Source organism: Colius striatus, chromosome Z (assembly GCF_028858725.1).
Source record: "Colius striatus isolate bColStr4 chromosome Z, bColStr4.1.hap1, whole genome shotgun sequence".
Taxonomy (NCBI): Eukaryota; Metazoa; Chordata; class Aves; order Coliiformes; family Coliidae; genus Colius; species Colius striatus.
The window spans coordinates 85,154,422-85,176,443 of NC_084790.1; positions in this window are offsets into that span (position 1 = coordinate 85,154,422).

Below are 22,022 nucleotides of genomic sequence, written 5' to 3' on the forward strand. Positions count from 1 at the left end.
CAATGGCAGCCTGGGGGCATCAAGCAGAGTGTGGGCAGCAGGTCACGGGAGGTTCTTCTCCCCCTCTACTCTGCCCTGCTGAGGCCTCATCTGGAGTCCTGTGTCCAGTTCTGGGCTCCCCAGCTCCAGAGGGACAGGGAACCGCTGGAGAGAGGCCAGTGCAGGGTCACCAAGATGATCAGGGGACTGGAGCATCTTCCTTATGAGGAAAGGCTGCGGGACCTGGGGCTGTTTAGTCTGGAGAAGAGGAGACTGAGGGGAGATCTTATTAACATTTATAAATATCTAAAGGGTGGGTGTCAGGAGGTTGGGACATCCCTTTTTTCTATAGTAGCCAGCAACAGGACAAGGGGTGATGGGATGAAGCTGGAACACAAAAAGTTCCACTTAAATATAAGAAAAAGCTATTTCAGTGTTTCAGTGAGGGAGCCCTGGCACAGGCTGCCCAGGGAGGGTGTGGAGGCTCCTTCCTTGGAGGGCTTAAAGACCCACCTGGACATGTTCCTATGTGACCTGATCTAGGTGACCCTGCTTCTGCAGGGGGGTTGGACTGGATGAGCTCTGAAGGTCCCTTCCAACCCCTACCATTCTGTGATTCTATGATTACTAAAACCTGCACAGCCTTTTCTAAGTGTAATAGCTGTGACTTAAGAGCAAGACTGGGGATCTTGTTACTTGGCTCATGCTGGATAACTCAAAAGACAATGGTTTGCTGTTGTCAGCATTGCTTTGCACTTACATATGTATGAATTGGCTTCTGGGTCAGCTCAGGATGCAAAGGAGGAGAAAGAATTTATATGTTAACTACATGAAAGTGGAGAAACGACCTTGTGCTAAACACACAGACCAGTTTCTTGGTGATGATGGGGATCCACATCTCCTCCTGATCAAGGACAGATTTACAAACACTTGTGCAGATCAAGGCCATTTGTGGTGCCCCCCAGAAGTTAAGCAGTTGTCAAATCCCACCACCCACACTCTTTGCCAATGGAGACTTGAGGCATAACATGCATCAGAGGTGCGATGCTTACAAAGATGGGCAACATCACTCGACTTGCTCCAAAAATATTTGCCACGAAACACAGAGGGCTGCTGCAACCAAGATGCTTCAAGATGCAGCAAGTGAATCTTCCTGTTCCCAATATAAAGACTATTTTAAAACATATGTGCACATCCTCCCTCTAGTATATGGTTATATGGAAATATGTGTGTGTGGGAACAAGATGCCCAGGCAGTCATGGAACACAGGCTGTGCCAGAAATGAGTCCAGGAAAGGTGAATATGCAATTCAGGCTTTTCTGTTTCATACATCAGCTAATTGGTCTTGCAAACAATGTTTTTATTGACTTGGCACCAGCTTTTTCTTTAATGGGCTCCTGAAAAGTTTTGACCTGAACTGTTTGTGTTTCAAGTTAATCACTGCTGGTTGCAGAGCCCGAGCTCTCGCTGATGCATGTGGGCTCTACTCAAGCAGGCAGCTCTGGGGGCTTTGAGGAGGCCTTGCCCTGGCCAGGGCTTGCAGCACATGGCCATTATGTTGCATTTGATACATTAGCATGTGTTTGTAAATATGGAAAAGCTGACCATCAATGTCTAATTCACTTTTTTTTTAGGGGGGATGGGGATGGAGAAATCTCAACCTATCCTATGAAATGCATCTAATCTAAATAACAACAGTTTACAGGAACATCCAGTGCACTACTTCCATGGCTGCTGAGAAACAGGAGAGGGGGGGGAAGGTTTGAAGTCTTTTCATTGAGAAGGTTTCAAGAGAAGTGGGCAGTGAGGCCTTCAGATTGATACCTGTGGCTGTTTGTGACAAAAAAGAAACCCTGCTTTGCACAGTGCAAAATCCCCTCACCTTCCCTAACAGCACAGCATTTGCTGTCCAGGTTTTTGAAATGGAAAACAGGTTTTTAATCCAGTGCCAGGGAATAAGGCACACGGTGGGCCCTGAGTCACTTGGCTTTCAGAAGTGTCAGTACACGTCTCTGCTGCTGACATATCATTCCAATGTATGGCAAAGTCAGTTTTTAAAGAGGCTGTCAACACGTTCCTGTTTGTAGCTCAACCAGTTGGAGTTGCAAAGGTAAGTGGTACCAGTACACAAAGAATAATGTAACTCTGGTAACCCATAAACTGGAACAGCAAACTCTTCCTCCTGGCTTTCTGCAGAGCCCACTGTTAGCTTTCCCCTCCTTCACTCAGGCTGCACCAAGTGAAGGTCTCATGCCCCAGAAAGCCCAGGTTGTACCAGAGCTTAGACCTAACAGAACTTCCACACATGCAAGCCACATCAAATCACAGAGTCACAGAATGATAGGGGTTGGAATACATTTGTACATCTGGCTCATGACTGTATCAAGGTGCTGCATTTCAGGCATTTAGGATGAACTCACCTTTCTAAAGCAGAACAAGGTGAAAAATAGCTTAGATAGAGTCAGGCAACGTCTGGAAAAGTAGTGATTTGAAAGTGCTGTCTGCTCATCACTTTCATTTATTGTCTTCTTGTTGACTTTCAAGCACTTGTCTGTGACAGCTAGAGAAGCCTTGTCCCATCTGCTCTGCCTTGCTTTAGTTGGTAGCAACGAAGAGTCACTTCTGTCCTCTGCTTGGCCCAGGCTGTAGAAGATTTCTCACTGGCAGCTGGGAAAGCTCAGAGCTCGCCCTTGCTGGTGGTGATCCTGGGAGTGCCAACAGTGCCCGATCACCACGGCCTCTGCTCCAGGAAGAGTGTCCTCGTGCAATCCCCCCCTTCCCCAGTGGATTAAATGGTTTGTGGGAAGGAATGGAACCCAGCCATAAGACCTCATGGAGTGCTTGGGAAGTGCCTTGCTGTTGCTCAAAGTTGCCAGGGTCTGGGGCAAGATTGCAAGGAGGAGCTGTACGAGGACTGACACAGCCATTGAGTGAAGAGCGTTGGGGTTTTGCCACATCTCTCTAAACTCCTTCTCTTTGCTTCCTGCTGCTGGTGGGCTCAGAGCTTGGTGTGGTATGACTGATGAAAGCAGGCAGAGCCCAGGCTCCTGGACGTCATGCCTGGACATCATGCCCTTCCTCCTGGCTTGAACTTTCAATGATTCGTATCACTGATGATTCACGTTGTGAGTGACAAGCACGTTGTAGACCACCTTTGGGTACCCTGGTGAGCCACAGACCAGCAGCTTAGTTACACTGAATTAACCAATGTCTTGGGTGCCCTGTTGGCCTCAAACTCAGTAAGACCTGCAGCACCCCATGAAAAGCCTGGTTGCCCTTAGATCTTTGTACAGTCAAAAGAGGGACACAAGCCACAGCAGGAAGCATCCTTCCCATCCTACTGGAGACACATCCTCTGTATGGAGGGGAGCAGAGCCATCCTCCAAGGGGAGCAGCAGTGGAGGGATGCTGGTGATGCATCCTTTTTGATACCCCAGCAACAGATAAACACCTTGTCACCTGCTAACCACCTGCTAACCAGCTCCTCTGATGCTGAAGCACACCTGCAGACCTCTCAAACACAGGATCTCTTGCCACTGTCCATGTTTGTACAGAAGAGGACATGGACAGGTGAACAAGGCAATACAAGTCCCTTCCCTGGGAAGTGTTGGGTTTGAAGGCAACACAAGTGCAACATCCCCATTCCCTCACCAACTGGTTTGAATAAGTTACAGGCTAGAAGTCTGGAATATTTGTTCTTGTGCATATTAACTGCCATCCCTGGTTGCTGATGTTTATCTAATCAGGCCATTTAAATAATTGGAAGGCATATGCACAGGTTCAAAGCCACCAGCTAAACTGCATCACCTTCTTCTCTCATTAGCCGTGTGTGTGTCCAGCAAGGCAACCTCTGTCTGGTCTTCAGCCTGATGTTTTGTGTTTGAGCAGCTTCAAAGACCTCTGTGAACGGATGTAAGGAGCTGCGCTTAGAAACAGCCCTGCCTCACAGAAATGAGCAGGAAATAATCATATAAAGCTGGTTTCTTTGCCCTCTTTTTAAAGAAGAAACCCAGAATTGCTGTCTCATTAACAAGCACTGATGGGCCACATGCAAATCCCGCCTTCCCTTTTTGCTCCCTGCAGCACGTGGCTGCTGCAGTGGTACTGATAATTTAAACATCTTGCACTTCAGGCAGGTCCCTGATGGTGAAAAACAAGGGGAAAAAAAAACAGAGAGAGAGAGAGAAAATTAATTAAAGTAGTTCAGACAGTTCAGCTCGCTTCTTAGATGCCGGTTTTACAAAGGACATTTGTTTATGAGGCTCAGCTGGATTTTTCTTAAGAAGTTCCCTAAGCATTTCAGTTGCCATCTGTGCACCTTTGTTGTTCAAGTGCATTAGCAGAACTTCCCCAGTTCAATCTAAATTGATAACTTTATCCAGTCTCCACTTAATATCAGCATAGAGCAGCTGCTTGCGGAGTTGTTTAATCTCCATTAGAGCGCTTTGGTTAAAATCCAACCTCTCATCCATATGAAAGCATGACCTGAGCAAGATGCTCTCCCTCTGCAGGGGCTTTCCAGGCCAAGGGTGCCTGAGGCCGCTCAGAGCTGGGTATTTAATGTTTGCTTGCAAACCTGCTGGGCTGCTGGTCTCCCTGGAGACCTTGCATTGCCTAAGGAGGCCATCCTCTTTCCTCGGTGCATTTTGAACCCCCTCAGTTCATTTTTTTTCCACCCAAAATTCCTTTTGTGAGACACACTGGTGGGGTGGGGGTGCTGCCACGGTGGGGTTGTGAGTGCCAAAGGCAGGAAGGAGAGCTGGTGTTTATTCAAGGAAATATGCTCCGTGGAAGCCTTTCTCGTAATGAGCCCAAGTGCTCCTGAAGGGATCTACGTTACACCTTGTTTTGTCTGCAGGCAGTGAAATGTGGATGGCTAGGCTCGCTTTATGTCTGACAGAGAAATGGAATACTAGGTTGTTTTTTAAAGAACACTATTTTAAAATCTCCCTGTTTTGTTTCTGCATCTTCCCGTGCATCTCTCTCAGCCGAGCACCGGCGTGAAACGCCCGTCAGAGAAGTTCACCCCTAAGATTTATTACAGGGACATTATTTTCTTGGGGTAACGTTTATGTGTTGGAGAAAAGAAGAACTACTTTCCCCATCCTTTCCTTGATAATTCTTCATCAAACAAATAAAACAGAGTATCAGGTTTCCTTGGTATTAGTGTCTCAGTCCTCTCCCTGAGTTCAATGCTGTTGGGATGGCAGCCAGAAATCACTCTTACTCATGACCTCCAGCTTTAGGAGAGCGATCACTCCCTGTAACACAGCTGGGGTTTGCTTTGTGCTCCGGCCCTACTGAAGACAGCAGCCGTTTTATCATTGATCTCAAAGGATTCAAGCTTCCAGCTCCTGTATTTCCATCCACATCAGGTTTTGGCTGAGCTGTTCCTAACAGACCTTAAATGTAGAAGAACTTGACGTGTCAGGAGGTTGGGGCATCCCTTTTTTCTATGGTATCTAGCTACAGGACAAGAGGTGATGGGAAGAAGCTGGAACATAAACAATTCCATTTAAACATGAGGAAAAACTGTGTCAGTGTTTCAGTGAGGGAGCCCTGGCCCAGGCTGCCCAGGGAGGGTGTGGAGGCTCCTTCCTTGGAGGGCTTCAGGACCCACCTGGACACGTTCCTGTGTGACCTGATCTAGGTGGGACCTGCTTCTGCAGGGGTGTTGGACTGGATGAGCTCTAAAGGTCCCTTCCAACCCCTACCATTCCATGATTCTATGATTTCAGCCACTATGCAGCTCATGGCTGCAGGATGCTGTCACCCAGCCAAAGCAGCGAGTGAATCAAACCTCCTGTGTCTGTATCCCCAGGAGAGATGAAGGTGGAGCAACCACCACGGACCAGCCTCTCGTCTTAGGAGGGCATGGTGGTACGCAGTATAACACATGAAATAATCCTGTAGGCACAGAAGTGCCACATTTTATCTGGGATTCATTTCACCCAGTTTTAACTGCCTAAAAAAATTAACTCCCTCAGATTGGAGTGGTTTCCAGCATCTTAATGATAGTCAGCACACGGCCAGAGCAGCCCTGTGCATCCGGATCCAGGATGGCAACCTGGGCTGGTGAGAGACAAGCCACGCAGCATCACGGGCAGCGGGAGCCAGACAGTCTCACACCTTGCAGAAGCTGTGATTCATGCTGTGAAGCTCGCAGCAGCCCTCCCCACGCATGCAGCTTGCTGAGAGACAGCAGAGCTGCTCCTGAAAACAGTAACCCACGGCTTATTTTCTCTTAGTTTATGAATAGCCTTGGGGGCAGGGTGGTTTTATGGGTGCCTCTTCTCCTCTCGTTACTGTCAGCTCCATCGCATCCCTCCCTGACCTATTGTAGGTGCAGAGAGCCCTTAGACAGCCCAGAGGTAGCACTGGTGCAGATGTGGCTGAGCTTTCCTGCCTTGCCCACCTCATTTGCAGCCAACAGGCAGTGTGAAGACATTGTGATGTGCAGAGGAGATAAAATCAGAATATGCTTGGTCTGTGGTGTAAAACATCAGCATCCCTCCTCCTGTCCTGCCTAGGAGTAAGCTCCCTGCCTTGGCATCACCGTCAGCACCAGATTTGACCTCATTTCACTGAGCAGCTCCTCCATATGACTGAGACCTTCAGCCTGCGCACTCAGTGTTTGCCACGACCGAGTTCATCTGCTTCATTGCTATTCATAGAATCACAGAATGGTTTTGGTTGGAGGTACCTTTAAAGGCCACCGAGTCCAAGCCCCGTGCTATGAGCAGGGATGTTTTCATCCAGATTGGGTTTCTCAGAGCCCTGTTCAACCTGACCAGGGATGTTTTCCAGTATGTGGCATCAACCACCTCTCTGAGCAGCCTGTGCCAGGGCCTCACCACTGTCACATTAAAACATTTGTTCCCTTATCTAGTCAGAATCTGCCCTCTTTTACTGTAAAACCATCACCCCTTGTCCTACTGCTACAAGCTTTGCTATAAACACCTTTCTTCTAAACCCCCTTAAGCACTGAAAGGCCACAATAAAGTCTCCCTGGAGCCTTCTCCTCTCCAGGCTGAACCCTCTCAACTCCCTCAGCCTGTTCTCACAGCAGAGGGGCTCCGGCCTCCAGATCATTTTTGTGACACTCCTTTGGACCCTATCCAACAGCTAGACGTCTTTCTACCACAGAGTTACAGCTCGTGTCAGCTCTGGGACACAACACACTTAACAGCGACCCAACACTGTGGTGGCTGCACACATCCACCGTCACTCTGACCCCACAGCAGCACGGCAGCCTGATGGAAAGGACCTTCCCCTGTTGCCTCCTCTAAGCTTTTCTTGTTTTTCTTTGCCACAACTTGCTTCCTGAGTGCATTACCCACATTAAGAGACTTCCCCACCCCCTCCCCAGCCCACTCCACACGCGTTACAGCGCCCGGCCCCTGCGTCACAGCGTGCTGTGAGAAAGAGCAGGAGCCCCGTGCGAGTGGGAAGCCATCCATATGCTCCCACAGGCTGGGCTCCAGGCATTAATGTTATCAAGTTACAGCTCAGGGGAGCAGATGAAGGCTGAGAGAGGAATTACAGCCCTGATCAACACAGCCCCGGGCAGCCCCCAAACACCTTCAGCTGGGGCAGGGTGGGGAGAAGAGTGTGGGCACAGGTATGAGTTCAGCTGGTATGAGCTGAGGGATCAATCAATAAGGAGTGGGGTGTCCTCTGGGTGCAGGGAATGGAGCTGTGCATCATCACCTCCCCACAGTGGGCAAAAGAAAATGGGAAAAATAGACCTTGTCCCAGTGGTGGCTTTGCAGTGAGGATTTACAAGTCATAGAATAGGATGGATCGTTTTAGTTGGAAAAGACCTGTAAGATCCAAGCCTTCCTCTAACCCTGCCAAGCCCACCACTAACCCCTGGCCCTCAGCACTTCAGCTCCATGGCTTTGCAATAGCTCCAGGGGTGGGACTCCCCCAGCTCCCTGGGCAGCCTGGAACAGGGGCTGACAACCCTTTCAGGGAAAAAGCTCTTCCTCAGCTTCAGTCTCACCCTCCCCTGGTGCAACTTGAGGTAATTTCCTCTTGTTTTGTCATTCATTACTGGGTAGAAGAGACTTACCCCAGATCGCTGCAATCTCAATCTCTGTTCATGTAGGTGTAGAGAGTGATCATGCCTCCCCTCAGCTTCCTCTTCTCTAAACTAAATCACCTCAGTTCCCTCGGCCAGTCCTCATCAGACTTGTTCTCTAGACTCTTCATCAGCCCATATTATTTATCATAACACTTACCAATATCCTTCAGAGAGGATGAAACACAGGGAAATGAAGCAGCTCAGCTCAGTCCCAACCCCAGATGCAGATGGAGACCCCATCCTTACTTTCCAAAGACCTTGCATCACGCAACAGGCACAAATTTGGGGCTTCACAAGATATTCCTGGGGACAAGGGGTAACAGGCACAAGCTGGAAGACATGCAGTGGCACTGCAACAGGAGGAGAAGCTCCTTTGGTGCTGAGGGGAGGGAGCCCTGGCCCAGGCTGCCCAGGGAGGGTGTGGAGGCTCCTGCTCGGGAGGTTTCCAAACCCACCTGGACACGTTCCTGTGCCCCCTGATGGAGGGGAACCTGCTTTAGCAGGGGCTGGGGCTGGGTGAGCTTTGCAGGGCCCTTCCAGACCCCAACACTCAGGAATTCTGTGACTGAACTAAAAAAATGGCAAGTCCTCGTTGTACCTCAGTGCCAGAGCAATGTCCCCAACTTGCCAGGTAGCATCAGGGTGGGCTTTCTGTTTAGCAGGGCGTGAAATTTGATTGCTTATGAATACACAACGACAGGACGTTCGCTTCATTTGCAGTGAGTGTTTGTCAGCCTTGGGGATACTCCTCAAAGGGAGTGTTGACAAGAAAAATAAGATTGTTCAGCATTTCTGTGTCATTTTACGTTTTCAAGATGCCTTTCGGGCACTAATCAGACATTAAACATGAGCTAATATTTTGTTACAGCTCCTCTGCAGCCATCAGATGGGATTAGGACTCAAATTGGGTGGAAACAGAAGAAAGAAACAAAACAAAACAAAAAATCAATTAAAATTATTCAAGTGCTTTCAATGAATCTTTAAAAGGCTCCTAACATGGTCTCTGTGTTCCAAACAGTAAGGAGAACTCAGTTCACGTCAGGCTAGCAAGAATATCCCAGGCAGTGTTCAGTCATTGCAATTCAAAACTCATCAAAGCAGTGGCAAAACCAGGATTGTGAGTATCCCAGTGATCAAACCCAAAAGCCTGCACCTCAGCTGAGCATCATACTGCCCCACATGGACTTTGGGACCCGGGTATGAGGAAGGATGGACTGAGAGCACCATTGTCACCCAGCATCGGGTCCCTGCAGAGGGAAGTGTGGTCCAGCATCTTGGTGGAGCCTGGGTGAGCCTCCTGGGTTGTCTGGGACAAATCCTTGAAATCTGGGTTTGTTGTGATCAGCAGGGGTGAAAGCACTTCCAAAACACACAGATGTGCTGGAAAATGCTCATAATAACAAGAATTATACCCAGACCTTAGCTAATGTGTGATGAGAGTGCCCAAGTCTTTATGGGTTCCTGCTTGAATACAGCAGACTACAAATCTACAGTAGCAAATACTCACTCTGGTGCAAAGTTTTACAGATCTTTTCAGTGCTTTGTGGAATCAGTCTGTATCAGGAGTTGAATATATCTGTGTCAGTCTGCCGTGGTTTGGCCCAGCCAGCACAGCAGCACCACGACAGCCTCTCGCTCGGTGCCCCCATTCACCCCCACCCTCGTTAGCATGGCAGAGGCCTCAGTGAAATGGGAGTAAAAAGATCCCCAAGGTTGTTGTGGATGGAGACAAGGGCAGGGAGGGCTGGCTGCCAGTTACAGTCCTGGGCAAAACTGACTCCAGTGCTCGACTGAGAGAGAACAGTAGGAAAGTTTATTCTACAAGAAACAGAATGGAATAAAAGCAAAAAGGGAGGAGGATGATGAGAAAATTACACCCAGCACTTTAAGATCTCCCTCCCCATCCCTCCTTTCTTCCCAGGCCCAGCTCACTGCTCCCCAGATCTCTCCCTCCTCTCCCCTCAGCGGCTCAGTGGCTCTGGAAATGGGGGATGTGGTCAGTCTCTCACAGATGGGCTCTGCTGCTTCTCTCTGCTCAGATGAGGACTCCTGGCATCCTTCCCCTGCTCCAACACGGGGTTCTTCTTAAAAAGTGATGGTGGAGGCATCTAATTGTCTCAGCCCCAGCAGTGGGTCTGGCTCAGAGCTGGGGAGAGTTGCGAGCAACTTCTTACAGGAGCCACCTTTACAGCCCCTTCCCCCTTATCAGAAAAGGCTGTCATGTCAAACCATGGCACAGTCCTTCTGGCTAGTCAAAACCCAGGCTTCTCTGTATCCCATACAAACCATGAGAGACCAGTCTGCCACTCTGCTTCTCCCTCCTGCGTTTCTGCAAGGCTGAATATATTTATGCTTGGAAAGTATTTGGAAGTTCTTGGCTGGTAACTGCTACATGAGAGTTATTACTCTCATCAAGTAATTCCCACTGCTTTGGTTAAAGGTGATTTGTTGGTGTCCTTAGTGGGTTCTTGCATGAATGACTGAGGGGGTCTTGCAATGGCCATGGATGATCCTGGAGGAGTAGCTGCAGGGTGACCACTCTACAGAGCAGCTTTCCCATGAGATGGGTTTTGTCCATGAGACTTGTTCAGTTTCAGCCTCTCCAGTATGGAAGGGGATGTTGTCCCCTCCCAGCAGCATCGGGAAGGTTCTCAGCAGCTTTGGGAACCTCTCGTTCCCTTTGATGACTAATGGTTGGAAGGAACCTCGCTTTTGGGTTCAGTTCCTTAAAAACAAAAGAAGTCAAAGACCATTGGAAACTTTTGCAGGCTGGAGCAGGACTCTGCATTGGCACACAACTGACCAGAGAAAGGCTTAACAAGAGAGGACCCAGAGTCACTGAAGGTGAAGCAACTCGCCTGGTGCGACACGAGACCTCAGTGGCAATGCTGGGAGCTGACTCAGGAGATCTAGGCAGAGACTCCTGTCCCTTACCCTCAGTCCTTCTCCTTGCTCTCACTCTTCCCACAGTGTGGCTGCAAGGGATGGTCCAGGTAGATCCTCTGGGAAGCAGAGTAGCAATTTTGAGAAGCAGATAAGGGAAATGGGGGTGTTTAGTAAGGAGAAGTGGATGCTGAGGGGAGACATGATCAATCTGCAACTCTCTGAAAGGAGGTTGTAGTGAGGTGAGAGTCAGTCTCTCCTCTCCAGATACAACAAGAGGAAACGGCCTCCAGTTCACAGAATCATAGACTCACAGAATGGTAGGGGTTCGAAGGGATCTCCAGAGATCATCCAGTCCAACCCCCCTGCAGAAGCATGTCCCACTTCTATCAGGTCACACAGGAACGTGTCCAGGTGGGTCGTGAAGCCCTCCAAGGAAGGAGCCTCCACACCCTCCCTGGGCAGCCTGGGCCAGGGCTCCCTCATTGAAACACTCAAACAGTTTTTTCTTATGTTTAAGTGGAACTGTTTGTGTTCCAGCTTCGTCCCATCACCCCTTGCCCTGTAGCTAGATATCATAGAGAAAAAGGATGCCTCAACCTCCTGACACCCACCATTGAGATACTTATTAATGAGATCCTCCAGACTAAACAGCCCCAGGTCCCGCAGCCTTTCCTCGTATGAAAGATGTTCCATTCCCCTGATCATCTTGGTGTCCCTGCACTGGCCTCTCTCCAGCAGTTCCCTGTCCCTCTGGAGCTGGGGAGCCCAGAACTGGACACAGGACTCCAGATGAGGCCTCAGCATGGCAGAGTTGCACCAGAGGAGGTTTAGACTGGGGAAGAGAAAGAACGTTTCCACTGAGAGTGCCGTTAGACACTGTGCCAGGCTGCCCATGGCCGTGGTGCAGCGCCTGTCCCTGGAGAGATTCCAAAGCCGTGGAGCTGAGGTGCTGAGGGCCGTGGGTTAGTGGTGGCCTTGGCAGGATGAGGGGAGGCTTGGACTTGACGACTTTAAAGACCTTTTCCAACCAAAATGATTCTGTGGTGCCCTCTATCACAGAAATGACGGTCGGCACCGACCCCAAGGAGCACGTGGGCCAGGCCTCCTGCACACCACGACGTCAGAGCCTGACTTGCGAGCTGGTTGCTCTTTGCAGCGTGGCTCCCCAGGCTGGAAGGAGCCGCTGCCCCGGTGCTGGTGCAGATGGAGGGCAGCAGCAGAGCTGCCTGCTCGATAATTCCCAGCCAGGAGGTTGCCAAGAGGAAATGCGCTTCCCGTAAAGCAAGCTCTGTTACCGTGTCGTTTGCTGGAATTGCCTGAGTGGTAATTACGCTCCCTTAATATTGACATATTTAAATAGTTTCCAAGCACAATAAGAGCCCTGCCCCACTCCCTCCCTCTTCCAAATTTCTGTGGCCAGATTTCGCTTTGAGCAACGGATTATCTGCAGGGGTGTGACGTGCCCACGTCCTTTCTTATTGTACAGCACATCCAGATGTTCTGAGCTTTCGGATGTGCCGAGCGTTTGACAGTGCGTTGCCCCGAAAAGGAGCTACAGGCATCCATCATGCAGACAAAAAAACCCACAGCTGCTCCGTGTGGGAGCCTGCTGGGCAAGACCCACCAGCTCAGGCATTGGTCCCGAGGGGGGAAAGGCACAGAGGAGTCAGTATCAGCCCCACAACATTTGTCTTTCATTTGTCAGAGGCCCTGAGACACTCTGTCCCAAGCATGGTGGCCAAAAGAGACCATTCCCTTCTTCACAGAATCACAGACTCACAGAATCTCAAGGGTTGGAAGGGAGCTGGAAAGCTCATCCAGTGCAACCCCCTGCCAGAGCAGGATCCCCTAGAGTAGGTCACACAGGAACTCATCCAGCTGGGTTTGAATGTCTCCAGAGAAGGAGCCTTCACAGCCCATCTGGGCAGCCCCTGCCAGTGCTCCCTCACCTCAACAGGGAACAAGTTTTTCCTTGTGTTTCTCTGGAACCTCTTCTGTTCCAGCTTGTGCCCATTGCCCCTTGTCCTGTCATTGGCCATCACTCAGCACAGCCTGGCTCCATCCTCCTCACACCCACCCTTGATGTACCTGTAAACATGAATGAGGTCACCCCCAGTCTCCCCTTCTCCAAGCCACAGAGCCCCAGCTCCCTCAGCCTTTCTTACATTGTTTCATGCGTGGGCCGCTCTCATTAATGTTTCAGAAGGTTTTTGGTTTGCTGGTTTGTTTCTGGTGGTTTGCTTTCCCCAGAAAAAGCATCTCACACTAAACACATGGTAGGAATCTGTGTTACTTAATGCCCTGAGTTGCCCACTCAGTTTCCTCCATCTGTGGGGCATCCCACACATAAATTTACCTTGGTAGATGCAAACCTCCAAATTTGTTAGCTTTTTCCCTTCTCCAACACTCTGTTGCTGCAGCTGTTGGTCCCTGTATCTGTCTGGGCATTTATCCAGAGAAATATCCAGCCTGTGCAGACTCCCATTCCTCCCCATCCTGGGCAATCTCTGAGAGGACTGGTCTTTGCAAACATCTCTCTGGCTTTTCCTCTCCACACCAACATGAGTTTTTTCCCTATCATCACAAGTGCTGGTTGACCCTAGAGGTAACCTCCTTTTGACTTCTGCTCCATGCGTAGTGTTGTGGAGTGTGGGCTGGACACCCTGCAGGGCAGCTCTCCGAGGGCCTGTGGCTGTGGTACACGACCCATGACCTTTTTACATTGGGCAGGACAGGCAGACAGCTTGCAGGACACCTCCCCTTCTCCAAGGAGCTGCAGTTGTGCAGCCATCATTCCTCACTTTGATCCGTGGGCACGTTTTGCTGAAGCTGAGCATCATGTTGGCTGAGTTGCTACGTTGCCTTGGGACTAAAGGAAGGAAGAGTTCCTCACCTTTGTTTGGTGAAAGCTACACCAGGAAAAACTCTCAGGCAGGCTACAAACCACCACAGCAAAGCTGGGCTGGAGAATGAGTGGTATCCCTGGAAATCTCTGCAAGGGATGGAGGAGAAACTGCTTTTTCTCTCAGGGCTCTGGTTGGGTTGCAGTTGCTTGCACAAAAGGATGTGTTTGCCTATTTTAATCTATGTCAGAGGGATGAGAAAAGCAAAGACAAAGCAAGCAAAGTGCCAGGGAGGTATCAGAAAGGGAGCTGGGGAAGGGCAAAGTGAAGTGAGGGAGCAGGGAGGCACATAGGGTGCTCAGGAGAGGCTCCAAGCAGGCTCAGGCTCAGGTTCAAGGCTGTTGCAGCCTCCTCAGCCCCGTGATGTCTGGGGAAGTGGCACTCGATGTACTCTCCTGGTTAATGCACAGCACTGCATCAAAGAAATACCTGTCTGTAGTTGTTGGTGTATCCTCCCAGTGAAAACAACCTTGGCAAGGCCTTGAGTGGTATCTCAGGCCAAGAGCCAACAATACGTTTGGTGCAAGTCTCTTCGCCTCCCCGTCTTTCATCATCTCCCACACTCACGCCACCAACTTGCCATCCCGAAGGTTACTGTCGAGGCAGGAGAACGCTGTTATGCAAAGGCACTCTTCAGACGTTCAAGGGCAGTGGTGCAAAAGCATCAATAGAAATCTTAAGCCCTATTCACCAGCCCTAGGCCTAACCCCTCTCCATCTGGCTTCATAGTGGGAGCACAGGGTGCCAAATCCTCTTCCAGGTCCCTTAAATTCAGAGGGAAACTTCTGATCCTTGTGGTCCACGGTGGGGTTGGGGTTCCCTGCCTGGGAAGAAGGTGTAGCAGACCACTGTTCTCAACTTCACAAGCTCCAAATGGCAGAGGTCTGAGGAAAAAGCCCTGGGTTCACCAGCCTTTGCCAGCAGAACTCTGCAGGCTGTGATTTGGGATGTGTCAGAGATGCTCTCCATCCTACTCCAGCTTTTGGCATGGACACCAGGTAGGGTAAGAGCCTGCCACGGCACAAATGCCTGTTGTCTTTGGCAATAATTACCACTGGTGCACACCAGAGGGGGGGAAACAGAATCAAACAGATGAAGCTGGAAAAGCCCTTTAACCTAATTGAGTCCAACCATTGCATCAGCACTGCCACAGCCACCACTTAGTTGTGTTCTTCAGCCCCATAGCTACATGTTTCTTCAATGTCTCCAGGGATGGGGACTGCACCACTGCCCTGGGCAGCCTGGGACACGGCTGGGAAGCCCTTGGGGAACAAAGTGTTCCCCATCTCCAATCTAAACCTCCCCTGGTGCAACTTGAGGCTGTTCTCTCTTGTCCTCTCACTTGTAGCTTGAGAGATCAACTCCCTGCCAGCCACAGCCTCCTGTCACCACCTTGGTGCTCCAGCCCCTTCCCCAGCTCTGTGCCCAGCTCTGGCCATGCTGCAGCCCCTCAGTGTCCCTGTGGCAGTGAGTGAGGGGCCCAGCACTGAGCACAGCCCTGGAGCTGCAGCCTCCCCAGGGCCCAGCACAGGGGCACAATCCCTGCCTTGTTCCTGCTGATCACACTATTTCTGACCCAAGGCAGGGTGCCCACCTGGGCACGCTGCTGGCTCATGTTCAGCTGCTGGCACAAACCCTCCCAGGGCCTTTCCCTCTGGGCAGCTTCCCATCACTCGTAATTACACATAGTATGGGCTTCCCAGGTTCAGGTCCCACATTGTTTTAACCTGCAGATGACCATCAGCCCTCATTGCTTCTCAGAGCCAGTTGTGATGCTGAAATAAACCAATCAAACAAGGTTTTTAGTCTCTACCAGCTGCAGAGCAAACCGTGGTCACGGGGCAAGACGTGGGATTTCAGGTCTAGGTTGGAGGGAACCTAGGTTGGGCTCTGCCAGCCCCAGCATGAGGAGTGGAAAAAGAGGGGATTTCTTCCTTGATCTAAATTGCAGTGGGAGAAGAGGGTTATACAACAGCGAGGCAGATGGAAATGTCACAACAGCGAGCTTGGCAGCTGCACAAACACAACTAATCTGCCCTCGTTTAATGCTCGTAGCCACAACATAAACATACACGCTGCACAAGGTAACAGACGAGGTAAATCCCTCCTTGGCAGCCTCATGACACGGGGCACTCTGCCTCACTGCCCTCTCCTGCTCCCCGTGCCCTCCTGAAGCCCCAGCAAGGCAGCCAGCTTGGCTGGGACGGCTGAAACCACACAAGGAGAAGCTTTGCATCCCTTAAAAGCCCTGCCTGACGTGCAGCTGAGGTGCTACCTGTAGTCACGGCTCACACACCGCCTCTTCGGTTCTGTGGTATGCTACAGGGCACGCGCCTGCACCCAGCCACCGGGGTGCCACCACTCGTGGCCCTTCATCACACAGCTTGGAACCATGAAAGGGACTCATTTTATACATAGCAACAGAAACATCACAGAATTGTTTGGTTGGAAAAGATCTTTAAGGTCCTGGAGTCCCAGCCCTCCCCTCACCCTGCCCAGCACCACTAACCCCTGGCGCTCAGCACCTCAGCTCCACGGCTTTGGGATCCCTCCAGGGCTGGGCACTGCCCCAGCTCCCTGGGCAGCCTGGCACAGTGGCTGACACCCCTCTCAGGGAAACAGTTCTGCCTCAGCTCCAGCCTCAGCCTCCCCTGGGGCAACTGCAGCCCCTTTCCTCTTGTCCTGACATTTATACTAAGGAGAGGAGACCAACTCCCACCTCACAACAGCCTCCTGTCAGGGAGTGTCAGAGAGTGCTGCTGTCTGCCCTCAGGCTCCTCTTCTCCAGGTTCAACACCCTCACTCCCTCAGCCCCTCCCCAGCCCCTTGTGCTCCAGCCCCTTCCCCAGCTCTGTGCCCGGCTCTGGCCACGCTGCAGCCCCTCAGTGTCCCTGTGGCAGTGAGTGAGGGGCCCAGCACTGACACAGCCCTGGAGCTGCAGCCTCCCCAGGGCCCAGCACAGGGGACAATCACTGCCCTGCTCCTGCTGGCCACACTATTTCTGATACAGGCCAGGCTGCCCTTGGCCTTCTTGCTCCCCTGGGCACGCTGCTGGATCATGTTCAGCTGCTGTTGACCAAGATCCCCAGATTCTTTTCTGCTAGACAGCTTTCCCATCCACTCATCCCCAAACCTGTAGTGTTGCCTAGGATTGTTGTGCCCCAGTAATGATGTGCCACTTCGAGCTATAGACATGTACACAGGTCATATACCTGTGCATCGAAGCTGCCTGCCTAGGTTCAGTCTCTTCTCAGTCAGCATATTTTCTTCCCAATTATTACCTTTTGGGCTCAGGACCATGGTTCCTGGTTTGTTCTTACCCAGCAAAGGGTTCTGTAAGACATGCAAGTTGCCTCTCAAGCTGCTAAGTGTTCTCAAGGAAACCACAGCAAGCAAGACAGACAAAAAGAGGCAATATGAGGATTGCTGAGGATGCTCATGTTCCTCCTGCACCACAGCAGACGTGGGGTTTTATGAGCTTCTTCTGTGCCACCTTCATCAGGAGATGCCACTTTCCCAGCCCAGAGACACTCTGTCAGGGAGGAGGAGAAGCCAGGCGAGGAGAAGAAGGCAGCCTGAAGTTTATAGCTATTGGTTAGGTCAATAACATAGTGATTAGGTATTCTGTGGGCTGCAGGTTGGCCTTTTGAAGGGCATTTGGCACCTGAGAGATTTGATTTAGGGGAAACAAAAGAATTTCAATTGCATTTTCACTTTGTGTTTCCGTTGGGAGAAACCTGCCGAAAATGCAGATGCTGAAGGTGCTTTTTCCTAGGGGCAGGTTGAGGGTTGGTGGTTTCTTTTCTGGAGCCATTGCCAAGAGCTTTGTTTCAGGGTGGGAAATGTCTCTGCTGCTTCCCCGCTGCTCAGCACTGCAGAGCCATGTACAGCACACAAGGCAGTAAAGCAGAATACGTGAAGCTCACTCAGGTAAATAAGCTGTACACTGAATATCCCATATCAAGGAATGAAGGTGGTGTTTTTCCCCCCTGAGGAAAAGCCTGAGCAATAAAACAACATGCAAGGCTGTATTAGGGGCAAAAATCCACATTTTTAGGCAATTCCCAGTGATCAATTCTTTGCCCACCCTTTGCTCTCTGTTTCCCCAGAAAGATGCCTCTGCCACACTGGCACCCAGGCCCATCATCCCAGGTGCAGTCCCTCATTCCCCACTGGCTCTGCTGACCCATCTGAAAAGGCCACTGATGGTCCTTAAACACATGCTTTGGAAGAGGCTTTGAATTTCCAGTCCCACTTTTGTCCCTGGAGGGTTTATTCCCATTCTTCTCTGGTCGACACACTCCTTAAACAGGAATAGACAGCTCTGATGAGGCTGTGTCCCTGCCCTGGGCAGGATTCACCGTGGGGAACTGCAGACTGCGGAACAGGAGCTCTGCTGGGATCAGGAGATGGCCCCCAACAACGCCTTCAGGGACAAAAATAGAAGCAGCAGGGCGAGGACAGCTGTTCCCAGTTTAAATTGCCAGTTTAAAAGCTGGTTTGCTCTTTGAAAAGTGTCTCTTCCGTTGTTTCATAAACAGGAGGAGGGGCCAAAACAGCATCACCAGGGATGTCACCGAGTTTGTCACTGCTCTGTAGCTCCAGTTTTCTCCCAGTGCCATCAGATTCGGGGTTTTCAGCAGCACAAAGTGACTAGAAGGAAGGCTGAAGCCTGCCATTCAGTTTGCCAAGGCAGCTGGCAAAATCTTTACGTACAGCTGAACATTTCATCACGTCTGCCAAGACCATACTCATTTTGGATTGATCTTGAGATGGTTTTTTAAATGATGATGAAGGACTATGCCATGTGCTTCAGCAGCACTAAAAAAGAAACAAATCTCTCTCTCTCTCTCTTTGTTAAGTCTCTCATTCAGATTGCCCCAGTTTGGCAGCTCAGCGGTGTATTTGACTTGTGATTTGGAGGGATTCAGCCCCAGTGACATTTTCATTTGTCTGAGTACATGTAAGTGCTGACAAAATCCATGGGTGGCAGCGGTGCCTTCAATATTAAACATGGCTACTGGAAGTAATTCATTTGCAAGAAAGCAGAATAGCCCTAACATATGAAAAGCATTCATCCAGCAATAACCTAGCACCTGTGATTAAATGCTTAGAAGCCTCCCTTGCTGTAGTCTCAGCTGGAGCCTTGCTGTTCAGGGTTAACTATTCCCAAAGAGCAAAGTATTTACAACTCTGTTACTCCAGAGTAGTCCCAGGTCTTCTCACAAGGGATGCCAAAGTCTGTAGTGAGGGTCATACACGCAAAGGAGGGATGTAGCTCATGTGCTGCTGGTTTTGAGACCCCAGCTCATGCAGTCGTGTAGCAATCTGTGGTGAGGAATGGAGCTAAATCCAGTTGTTGGCTGGTCACCAGTGGTGTTCCCCAGGGCTTGCTGCTGAGGCCTGTTCTGTTTAACAGCTTTGTCAGTGATCTGGATGAAGGGATCGAGGGCACCCTCAGGCAGTTTGTGGATGACACAAAGCTGGGCTGGAGTGTAAATCTGCTTGAGGGCACAAAGGCTCTTCAGAGGGTCCTGGACAGGCAGGAGCCATGGGCTGGGGGCAATGGGGTGAGGTTTAACAAAGTCAAGGGCCAGATCCTGCCCTTGTGCCTCACCAAGCCCAGGCACCACTACGGGCTGGGGCAGAGGGGCTGGAAAGCTGCTGGAGGGAAAGGGCCTGAGGGTTGGTGTCAGGGGCTGAACAGGAGCCAGCAGCGTGCCCAGGGGGGCAAGAAGGCCAAGGGCAGCCTGGCCTGTATCAGAAATAGTGTGACAGCAGGCCCAGGGCAGTGACTGTGCCCCTGTGCTGGGCCCTGGGGAGGCCGCAGCTCCAGGGCTGTGCTCAGTGCTGGACCCCTCACTCACTGCCACAGGGACACTGAGGGGCTGCAGCGTGGCCAGAGCCGGGCACAGAGCTGGGGAAGGGGCTGGAGCACAAGGGGCTGGGGAGGGGCTGAGGGAATGGGGGTGTTGAGCCTGGAGAAGAGGAGGCTGAGGGGAGACCTTGCTCTCAGCAACTCTGACAGGAGGCTGGAGCGTTCTCGCAATTAACAAGTGATAGGACAAGAAGAGATGGCCTCAAGTTGCACCAGAGGAGGTTGAGATCGGAGCTGAGGAAGAACTTTTTCCCTGAGAGGGTTATTAAGCACTGGAATAGGCTGCCCAGGTGGGGGAGGCCCCATTCCTGGAGAGATCCCAAAGCCATGGAGCTGAAGTGCTCAAGGACATGGTTGAGTGATGGGCTTGGCAGTGTGAGATATATGGTTGGACTTGAAGGTCTTTGAGGTCTTTTCCAATCAAACAGATTCTATGATTCTGTAATTTCCACGATTACCCAAAATCATTGACTCCACAGTCCAAAGCGCCTCCCCACTCTGCTGTTTACGTGTCATCATACCCAAAGTCACAAGAGAAAGACAGCTCTGCCCATCTGGTCAGCTGAGGTTTGTGACACTTGCCCTTTTGTCTTTGAAATGTCAGTACCTTCTGATAACCAAACTGTTACCAGTGTAATGAGGAGCCTTGATATCTCACTCACAATGGGGACCATCTCAGGGCACTCAGGCAGCATCCTGATGATGCCACAGCAGCTTGGGGCTGTCCTGCCAACAGGCTTCACTCTTGAAAGGGAAAAAAACATCAGTGTCCCTGCTTTCCTCATCCTTTCCCTGAACCCATGCCCAACTCCCGTGCTGCTGCCCCCAGTGCTCTGCTGATGAATCTGAATGTCAGGAATGAACTGTGGAAACACACTGTAAACAAATAATTCTCAGAGCTAAAAGTCAGCCTTCTAACCAAGCCCCAAATAATTGCCAGCCTCATCCAGCATAACCCAGACAACCAACCTTTAGTCTCAAGTGACATCTGCAGCGTACTGAGAGCTCAGGGCCATCACACCTTCTGCCAGGAGACATGCAGGAGCTGATGCTTCATCATCCAGTTGCTCAGGATGCTTGAGCAGATTTGCTGCAAAGAGCTCTTTGGCAGTGAACCCAACCGGCTGTCCCCAGCCAGATCTTAATGGTCAAGACTGGATGGAGCCAGCAGATGAATCTAGAGGTCACCTCTGGTACAGCTGAAGACAACATTGCTCCTTTCTAACCAGCTGACTGCAGCTGGCCAAGGGAGTGGATGGATATTTCCCTTCCCTTTAAATGACAAGTGACATTTGACTGCCAGAAATGTTAAAAATTACCATGTCTGTGTCACGCTGCTGAAGACATTTTTATGGATTATCTGTTGTGTAGTTAAAGGGTAAAGAGCCCTCTTGGAGCCTTTTGGGTGAGGGTACGTGCTTGATACAGAATTTAACCCAATAATATTGGCTGGAGTAACCTCAGAGGTAAAAAACCTTCATGCAATTTCGAGTACAAGCAAAAACTCTTCACACCGAACAGTTGTAGCAAGGTTAGTGCCCTGGGCTGTATCTTAGCACCATGATCTGGCCTCGAGGCAGAGAGAGACTAACTCTGAACAGGGCTGTGCTGAGCAAACAGTCCCTGAATCCTCTGAATCAGGTAACTCAAGCAAGGCTGTAGTGTGCTGCTCTCAGACTTGGCAGCTGTTACCCTTGAACACTGTTTGTTGGGAGTTAGTGGAGTCTGTTACAGCAGCAGTTGCATAGGAAGCTCCTTGTCTCCAAGCACGGCAGCCAGGGCTTTCAGAGACCAAGCTCAATCAGTCAGGAGAGTGCCTGGGGTTGACTAACTGCAAGGTGGCCTTTGACCTTTAGTTGGTTGAATTAGACAACGTACACAAGGCTAAAACCAGGCTGCCGGCAGAAAAGGTCGCACAAAAAGCTTCAGATTCTCCAAGGACGTGAGGGGGGTTGTGTGCTTCTTCCTTTCCTGTTTAACTGGTAGATCAGCAATCTGGCAGGCATGGAGACAACAGTTTGGGGTTTTTTTTTTTCGTGTCACTTGCCTAATATCTTTTGGTTCTAAGCTAGCAGGGTCAAGAGATGCCGTGAAACCTGTAAGGTTTTTGGACTGCTTTTGCCAAAGTGGGTGAAGACCCACTCACCTGCAGCTTCCAACAACCATGTCGTGTTCAGAGAGAGGTCTGAGTTTCTCCGTTAACTGCAGAAGTGGCAATTTCTCCCTCATCAGGGACACGTGCATCAGGCTTCATGGGCACAACCTCCATTTCACCCACAACTTACACAGC